Source organism: Scardinius erythrophthalmus (assembly GCF_964197995.2).
Source record: "Scardinius erythrophthalmus genome assembly, chromosome: 2".
Taxonomy (NCBI): Eukaryota; Metazoa; Chordata; class Actinopteri; order Cypriniformes; family Leuciscidae; genus Scardinius; species Scardinius erythrophthalmus.
In genome coordinates, this window is record NC_138222.1 from 1072421 (window position 1) to 1081983 (window position 9563).

Consider the following 9563-nt stretch of genomic DNA (forward strand, 5'->3'; position numbering starts at 1 on the left):
GGGATGCAGTGGTGTAAAGCATGGGATGCAGTGTAGTAAAGCGTGGGATGCAGTGGTGTAAAGCATGGGATGCAGTGTAGTAAAGCGTGGGATGCAGTGGTGTAAAGAGTGGGATGCAGTGGTGTAAAGCGTGGGATGCAGTGTAGTAAAGCGTGGGACGCAGTGTAGTAAAGCGTGGGATGCAGTGGAGAAAAGCGTGGGATGCAGTGGTGTAAAGCGTGGGATGCAGTGGAGTAAAGCGTGGGACACAGTGGTGTAAAGCGTGGGACGCAGTGGTGTAAAGCGTGGGATGCAGTGGTGTAAAGCGTGGGACGCAGTGGTATAAAGCGTGGGATGCAGTGGTGTAAAGCGTGGGATGCAGTGTAGTAACGCATGGGATGCAGTGGTGTAAAGCGTGGGACGCAGTGGTGTAAAGCGTGGGATGCAGTGTAGTAAAGCGTGGGATGCAGTGGTGTAAAGCGTGGGATGCAGTGGTGTAAAGCTTGGGATGCAGTGGTGTAAAGCGTGGGGTGCAGTGGAGTAAAGCGTGGGGTGCAGTGGAGTAAAGCGTGGGATGCAGTGGTGTAAAGCGTGGGATGCAGTGGTGTAAAGCGTGGGACGCAGTGGTGTAAAGCGTGGGATGCAGTGGTGTAAAGCGTGGGACGCAGTGGTGTAAAGCGTGGGATGCAGTGGTGTAAAGCGTGGGGTGAAGTGGAGTAAAGCGTGTGACGCTGTGGTGTAAAGCGTGGGACGCAGTGGTGTAAAGCGTGGGACGCAGTGGTGTAAAGCGTGGGATGCAGTGGTGTAAAGCGTGGGATGCAGTGGTGTAAAGCGTGGGATGCAGTGTAGTAAAGCGTGGGATGCAGTGGTGTAAAGCGTGGGACGCAGTGGTGTAAAGCGTGGGATGCAGTGTAGTAAAGCGTGGGGTGCAGTGGTGTAAAGCGTGGGACGCAGTGGTGTAAAGCGTGGGATGCAGTGGTGTAAAGCGTGGGATGCAGTTGTGTAAAGCGTGGGATCTGTAAAGCATGGGATGCAGTGTAGTAAAGTGTGGGATGCAGTGGTGTAAAGCATGGGATGCAGTGTAGTAAAGCGTGGGATGCAGTGGTGTAAAGCATGGGATGCAGTGTAGTAAAGCGTGGGATGCAGTGGTGTAAAGAGTGGGATGCAGTGGTGTAAAGCGTGGGATGCACTGTAGTAAAGCGTGGGACGCAGTGTAGTAAAGCGTGGGATGCAGTGGAGTAAAGCGTGGGATGCAGTGGTGTAAAGCGTGGGATACAGTGGAGTAAAGCGTGGGACACAGTGGTGTAAAGCGTGGGACGCAGTGGTGTAAAGCGTGGGATGCAGTGGTGTAAAGCGTGGGACGCAGTGGTATAAAGCGTGGGATGCAGTGGTGTAAAGCGTGGGATGCAGTGTAGTAAAGCATGGGATGCAGTGGTGTAAAGCGTGGGACGCAGTGGTGTAAAGCGTGGGATGCAGTGTAGTAAAGCGTGGGATGCAGTGGTGTAAAGCGTGGGATGCAGTGGTGTAAAGCTTGGGATGCAGTGGTGTAAAGCGTGGGGTGCAGTGGAGTAAAGCGTGGGGTGCAGTGGAGTAAAGCGTGGGATGCAGTGGTTTAAAGCGCCAGATGCAGTGGTGTAAAGCGTGGGATGCAGTGGTGTAAAGCGTGGGACGCAGTGGTGTAAAGCGTGGGATGCAGTGGTGTAAAGCGTGGGACGCAGTGGTGTAAAGCGTGGGATGCAGTGGTGTAAAGCGTGGGGTGCAGTGGAGTAAAGCGTGGGACGCTGTGGTGTAAAGCGTGGGACGCAGTGGTGTAAAGCGTGGGATGCAGTGGTGTAAAGCGTGGGATGCAGGGGTGTACAGCGTGGGATGCAGTGGTGTAAAGCGTGGGATGCAGTGTAGTAAAGCGTGGGATGCAGTGGTGTAAAGCGTGGGACGCAGTGGTGTAAAGCGTGGGATGCAGTGTAGTAAAGCGTGGGATGCAGTGGTGTAAAGCGTGGGATGCAGTGGTGTAAAGCGTGGGATGCAGTGGTGTAAAGCGTGGGATGCAGTGGTGTAAAACGTGGGATGCAGTGGTGTAAAGCGTGGGACGCAGTGGTGTAAAGCGTGGGATGAAGTGGTGTAAAGCGTGGGATGCAGTGGTGTAAAGCGTGGGATGCAGTGGTGTAAAGCGTGGGACGCAGTGGTGTAAAGCGTGGGATGCAGTGGTGTAAAGCGTGGGATGCAGTGGTGTAAAGCGTGGGACGCAGTGGTGTAAAGCGTGGGATGCAGTGGTGTAAAGCGTGGGATGCAGTGGTGTAAAGCGTGGGACGCAGTGGTGTAAAGCGTGGGATGCAGTGGTGTAAAGCGTGGGATGCAGTGGTGTAAAGCGTGGGACGCAGTGGTGTAAAGCATGGGATGCAGTGGTGTAAAGCGTGGGATGCAGTGGTGTAAAGCGTGGGACGCAGTGGTGTAAAGCGTGGGATGCAGTGGTGTAAAGCGTGGGATGCAGTGGTGTAAAGCGTGGGATGCAGTGGTGTAAAGCGTGGGACGCAGTGGTGTAAAGCGTGGGATGCAGTGGTGTAAAGCGTGGGATGCAGTGGTGTAAAGCGTGGGACGCAGTGGTGTAAAGCGTGGGATGCAGTGGTGTAAAGCGTGGGATGCAGTGGTGTAAAGCGTGGGACGCAGTGGTGTAAAGCGTGGGATGCAGTGGTGTAAAGCGTGGGATGCAGTGGTGTAAAGCGTGGGATGCAGTGGTGTAAAGCGTGGGATGCAGTGGTGTAAAGCATGGGATGCAGTGGTGTAAAGCGTGGGATGCAGTGGTGTAAAGCGTGGGACGCAGTGGTGTAAAGCGTGGGATGCAGTGGTGTAAAGCGTGGGATGCAGTGGTGTAAAGCGTGGGATGCAGTGGTGTAAAGCGTGGGATGCAGTGTAGTAAAGCGTGGGATGCAGTGGTGTAAAGCGTGGGATGCAGTGGTGTAAAGCGTGGGATGCAGTGGTGTAAAGCGTGGGATGCAGTGGTGTAAAGCATGGGATGCAGTGGTGTAAAGCGTGGGATGCAGTGGAGTAAAGCGTGGGATGCAGTGTAGTAAAGCATGGGATGCAGTGGTGTAAAGCGTGGGATGCAGTGGTGTAAAGCGTGGGACGCAGTGGTGTAAAGCGTGGGATGCAGTGGAGTAAAGCGTGAATGCAAAAAATCTTCATTTGTGTTCCGAAACTGAACAAAAGTCTTACGAGTTTGGAACGACATGAAGGCTAGTAATTAATGAAAGATTCTTGGTGAAAGGGTGAACTATCACTTTAAGGCTGACTTATGAATCTGTATGACTGCGGTCATAGTTATGATTAGCTCTTTATTCATTTTTTATTATCACTAGTCATTAGTGTTGAAGTATTAATTCAGGTATCAATACATGATTATTCATTATTATAAAGTGTTGCCGAAGATTCTCACATGGATTAGGATGTTTAAGGAGGTCCATTGTACACAAAGATACCCAAACAGTCCAGGAAAAAACACAATTTACATGTTTTCCAGCGAGTAAATTAAACAATTCAAATTAGAAAAGTCTGTAGTCAGTACAATCCAAACCATCTGAATAGTTAGAAGGCAATAAAGGCAAGAGACACTCTACAGTATATTTAATGTTTAATTTGTTGTATAGTTGTAGCCTAATTATTTTTAATAGATTACACACTCATAAATCATTTGCAATTGGTTTGTAAAGTGACATGCATGTTTTGAGTTTTGTTCTCGTTTCGAGCGTTACAAAATAACAATTATTTAGCTAAAAAGCTGGTTCTGTTTAATTAGGAGTTTTTATCCAATCACTACAAATGTTGTCAAATAATCCAGGACATCAAATCCAAAATACTGTGAACAGAAAAAAAACTTCCTACATGTAGAGCACCAATGTATGTACTGTAAAGGATTTTTTTAACTTGTAACTTGTTGAACAATAACAGAAAGAAAGAAAGAAAGAAAGAAAGAAAGAAAGAAAGAAAGAAAGAAAGAAAGAAAGAAAGAAAGAAAGAAAGAAAGAAAGAAAGAAAGAAAGAAAGAAAGAAAGAAAAGTAAGGGAGGAGGATTTTTTTTTTAACGTCTTCCAATAAAGAGTACAAATACATTGCTTTGGGACTTTTCATCCCTCTCGGTGTCTCCAAATATATTAGAAAATCATCCTCTTTAAAAACCAATAATCGTGGAGGAATTTTGAAAGATTTACATTTGTGTATGTAAAATTTCAGTAAAAGCAACAGATTATTTAATTTTACAGGAGTAAGAGAGGTAATATTTCATCATTAGCTCATCTCACTCACTGCGGTACGGTTACAGCTCTCGCGCTCTCGGGCGCCACCGCGCGGTCAGACTGGAAATAACACCACAAACATTCATTACAAATAGGCTGTACATTAGTTAGTTTACTGCATCTGCTATTGATTAACTAACTAGACCTATATTGGATTCATTTATTACTACCAATTTATGAATTTAATTATTTTTTCTGCCTTTGGGGTTGAAGAAAGGATTCTATCACAATAATCTCCTCTCTGCGTGGGCACAGAAATAGGAGTGTCCAGGTTGGATGCAAGTGTGTTGCAGGATCTTTAACATTTACAGTGGAATATATAGTATATACTTCATATGCCTTGATATTACTTATGTGACAACACATTTAACTAATACACATAATGCATTGATTGATAATCATGAATTTAATAGAAAATAGGGGTGAGCAAACATGACGCAGATCTATAAAACATTAAAGAAACTAATCTACCAAAAAGTTTACTGTCATTATAAGTGAACCTCAAAGAACATGTTGAAATAATAAAAAGGTATATCATATTGACTTTAAAGTCCCACTGAAGTACCTTGAAACACACAGCGTTATTCAACGTGATGATGTAATTTGCACTGAAACAAGAAGACAGGGCGGAGCATATCGATCAGCTCCTCCCCTTTTTTAAAACAGCCAATAGCATTTGGTTTATATCACATCTCAGAGCTGTTGAGCTCATTGAAGCTGCAGTTTCCTCCTAATATCTGACCGTTTCTCCTCAATATCTCCTCCATATTTCTTTAAAATATCATTCAGTGCAGAATGTAAATGGGTCTGATATGTTTTCTGGTCTGCAGCAACTGGATCATATGATCCGCCCTGTGTGTCGTGTCTCTGGAGCTGCGACTTCATTCGCCCCAATCTAGAAAATAGTAAATGTGTGAAGAAGTGACCGATTTAATTTATGTATAATGTAGGGGGCGGAGCTTCAGATTCTAGAGAGCATTTGATTGGACATCTTTTTTTATTATTTTATTTTATTGAGAACATTATAAACATAGAAGGAAACAGTCACAATGCAGAACAAATAAATGAGGGGGAAAAAAAGAAGAAAAAAAGGTACAAGACAGGGGTATTGAACTAATCAGAATAGAATCACATATCAAAGGAAAAGATTAAAAGACTTACATATTTCAATTGTTTTGATTGGACAGAGAATCTGATGAGAAGCAGAAGTGCAGAGTGATGTCATCAAAATCCTTGATCCATATTGGTGGAAGTGAGAGACTGTACATTTTGAAGGCTTATATCTTCTAAATGCAAATTTTGTAATTTTGAAGCACATAGCATGTAGAGAACAGTATGGCTAACATATTCATAAAGTCTTAAATCCATGGGGACTTTACGACTCAATGCATTGATTGATAATCATGGATTTAATACAATAAAGGGGTGAGCAAACATGACGTATGGGTAAACTAATGCTGGGCTCGTTGTAACACACTTGTTATAAATCCTTCCACACATGCTAGCATGACGAAACTCCTTAGTGTATTTACTAGTTGCCATATCTACACTATATAGATAAAAAAATCGGCCAAAATTCAGAAATCTTTGAAAGATACCACCGAACATTTATTTACCTATAGCAAAAGTAAAAAAAAAAGAAAGAAAATGAGAGAAATCTGATATTATTTGAATCTTATATCTGTTATTTAACAGTTTATATGGTTATTTAATGCTTCGCTAACTAGCAGAAGACACTCGCCGGGTTTAAACCTCAGTTGTGCAGACGGGGCATGTTGTCACACTGCGTTACTGTCATAGAGTCAGCCACGCCGTCACAGCCCCAATCATCACCCAGTCACCCACTCCTTCAAAATCACCTGACTCGCTGCACCTGCACTCCCTCATCAACACACCCTTTATATGCCCCGCTCACCTTTCACTCCTCGTCTGGTCTCGTTGCAGTGTACACAATCTACTCACCTGAGATCGTCTTGTCCTGTCTCCAGTCTCCTGTCCATCTTCCGTCCGTCATCCATATCGCCTGTCTTCGTGTTCACTCGTCTCCTGCACAGAGAACCCACTTCAGTCATCGCCAGCTAAGTCACCATCATCATTCTACAAGTCACCATCCTCTCACCATCGTCTGGTTCCCGTTGTTCCACACGTCCATGATCAGCTGTTCAACCCCCGCCAAGGTAATCCTTCTATAAATGCTTATGCTCTGAAGTTCCGCACGTTGGCAGCATCTAATGGCTGGAATAAGACGGCCCTGTTGACAGCCTTTCTCCAGGGTCTGAACCTGGAAGTACGCCAACAGATGGTCATTTCTGACGACACCGTCGGTTTGGAGAGTTTCATTCAGAAAGCTGTACGTATCTCTCAATGTCTTTCAGCCCACTCATTGGATCAACCCGCTTCGCATCCTCCTCTCATCTCTCCATCTGTTATCCTTCCAGCACCAGATGCAGGTAGACACTGTCCAATGCTGAGCGTCAAAGAAGACTAACACTGCACTTGTGTCTGTATTGTGGGGGAGAAGGTCATATCATCACCAACTGCCCAGAACGACCACCACGCCCAGCGGTGAGTGCCATCCAGTTTCTGCCCAAAGTTGCACCTCTCACTCGCACGCCTGTCTAAATTCTAACCCCAAAACTTCTCGTTTCAGCGCAATCGCTCATCGACTCCGGGTCTGCAGGGAACTTCATCTCTCATCAACTTCTCCAAAGACTCAACCTCCAGAGGAAACGCTGCTCACAAGAATTAGCCATACACCATCCTCGGCAAGCCGCTGGGCCGTGATCGTGTCCGCCACTTCTCCCCCACAGTCACGCTACATGTCGGATGCCTGCATGAGGAGATCTCGTTCTTGGTCGCCCCTGGATGACCCAGCATGAACCCACTATCAATTGGAACTCTGGAGAGATTCTACAATGGAGGGATTCCTGCTTTCAGAACTGTCTGTCCTCTGTGATCAAACCGTCTACACGCCGGACCTGTCGACATCTCTCAAAATCTTCATCCAGTCTCCAGTTGAACTCCACCACCGTTGAAAGCCCAGAGACTGAGAGTAAAACTAAAATCCCTCCAGAGTACCGGGCGTTCCAGGATGTATTCAGCAAACGGTTGGCGACCTGTCTACCACCTCATCCGCCATGGGACTGCGCCATCGACCTGCTGCTGGGGCGACGCCACCTAAGGGTAAAGTCCCACTGTCCATCCTGGAACAGAAGGCCATGGAGGAGTACATTCAGAAGGCTCTCAAACAACGTTTCGTCCGTCCATCGACATCCCCTGCCGCATCCAGCTTATTCTTCGTGGCCAAGAAGGACGGAGGCTTACGGCCGTGTATCGACTACCGGGCCCTTAACGCACAGACTGTTAAATACAGTTATCCTCTTCCTCTGGTCCCTGCCGCGTTGGAACAGCTCCGTGGGGCTCGCATCTTCTCCGAGCTGGACCTGTGGTGTGCCTATAACCTCATCCGGATACGCAAGGGTGACGAATGGAAGACGGCATTCATCACTCCGGCAGGACTGAGGACCTGCGTCATGTGGTGGCGATGTTCGGGCAGGTTCCGGGAGTAGAACAGAATATCTTCAATGTACACGTTAACGAAGCGTTGGATGTACCCCCGGAACACCTCATTCATGTAGCCTTGGAATACGGAGGGTGAGTTGGCTACATGAATGAGGTGTTTCGGTAGTACCTCCAACGCTTACATTGATGATATTCTGTTCTACTCCCAGAACCTGCCCGAACATCGCCACTAGGTCCTCAAGAAGCTGAGAGAACACCACCTCTACCTCAAGTTGGAGAAGTGCGAGTTCCACACACCATCTGTCCAGTTCCTCGGGTACATCATCGACCAACAAGGTATCCAGATGGACCAGAGGAAGGTGGACACCATCCACAACTGGCACCAACCTGTCACCGTCAAGGAACTCCAATGCTTCCTAGGCTTCGCCAACTTCTATCGCAGATTCATCCAGAAGTACAGTCTCCTAATCTCACCTCTCACCTGGCTCCTCAGGAACCGGCCTAAGTCTCTGTCCTGGAACCCCTTGGCCACCGAAGCCTTCCAACACCTGAAGGATGCCTTCACGACCACTCCAATCCTGGTGCACCCCAATCCAGAACTCACATTCGTGGTCGATGCGTCTACCACCGGGGTTGGAGTGGTGCTATCCCAGCGGCAGGGTGAGCCTGCTCGACTCCATCCATGTGCCTTGTATTCCAAGAAGCTGTCAATCCCTTGTTTGAAGAGAGCGAGAGGGTTTGGGACTCAGCTCACGTGGATCTCTAGCGGGCAGTGTGAAGACGCCAATGCCAGGTGGATGTCCGAAAAGCTGAAGCCACCCAATACCAGCCGGGACAAAAAGTTTGGCTCTCCACCCGCGACATCCGTCTTCGCTTGCCCCCCTGATAAGCTGAGTCCCCGCTACATAGGTCCCTTCACTGTGTAGAGGCAGGTCAACGAGGTCGCCTACTGGCTCAACCTTCCACCTCACTACCGTATTTCACCTTCGTTTCACGTCTCCCTCCTGAAACCCTTCACTGAACCTCTGTCCTCTTCCCCTACAGAACCTACCACGGACGAACTACCTCCTCCTCCAGATGTCGCTGACAAGGACCTAGTGTACCGAGTCCATACCATCCTCGACTCACGGCGGCGGGGTGGCCGCCTTGAGTACCTGATCGACTGGGACGGATATGGTCCAGAAGAACGCTCATGGGTGTCTCAGAATGACATCCTGGACCCGTTGGTTCTCACCCAGTTCCACGAAGATCACCCTGACCACCCAGCCCCCCGAGGTCGAGGCCAACCCCGTCGCAGAGTCCGTCAGCCGTCAGGAGCCGGCCATGGAGGAGGGGGTACTGTCACAGAGTCAGCCACACCGTCACAGCCCCAATCATCACTCAATCACCATGACCCGCCCACTCGTTCACAATCACCTGACTCGCTACTCCCTCATCCACACACCCTTTATATGCCCCGCTCACCTTTCACTCCTCGTCTGGTCTCATTGCAGTGTACACAATCTACTCCCCTGAGATCGTCTCGTCCTGTCTCCAGTCTCCTGTCCGTCTTCCTGTGTGCACCTAAACCTGTCTGTCTCCTCCTGTGTTTGTGACAGTTACGATCAGCCCCTATTAGAACTATGATATTCTATTATATACTTCTAATTCTATTGAGAAACCATTAGAAAAAGGTGAATAAAGACTGACAGTCAATGTTCAGAAATTATTAATTATTATGTTGTGAACTATGCTGTAGCTGTGTGTTGTCAAACTAACTACTTTTTTTGATTATCA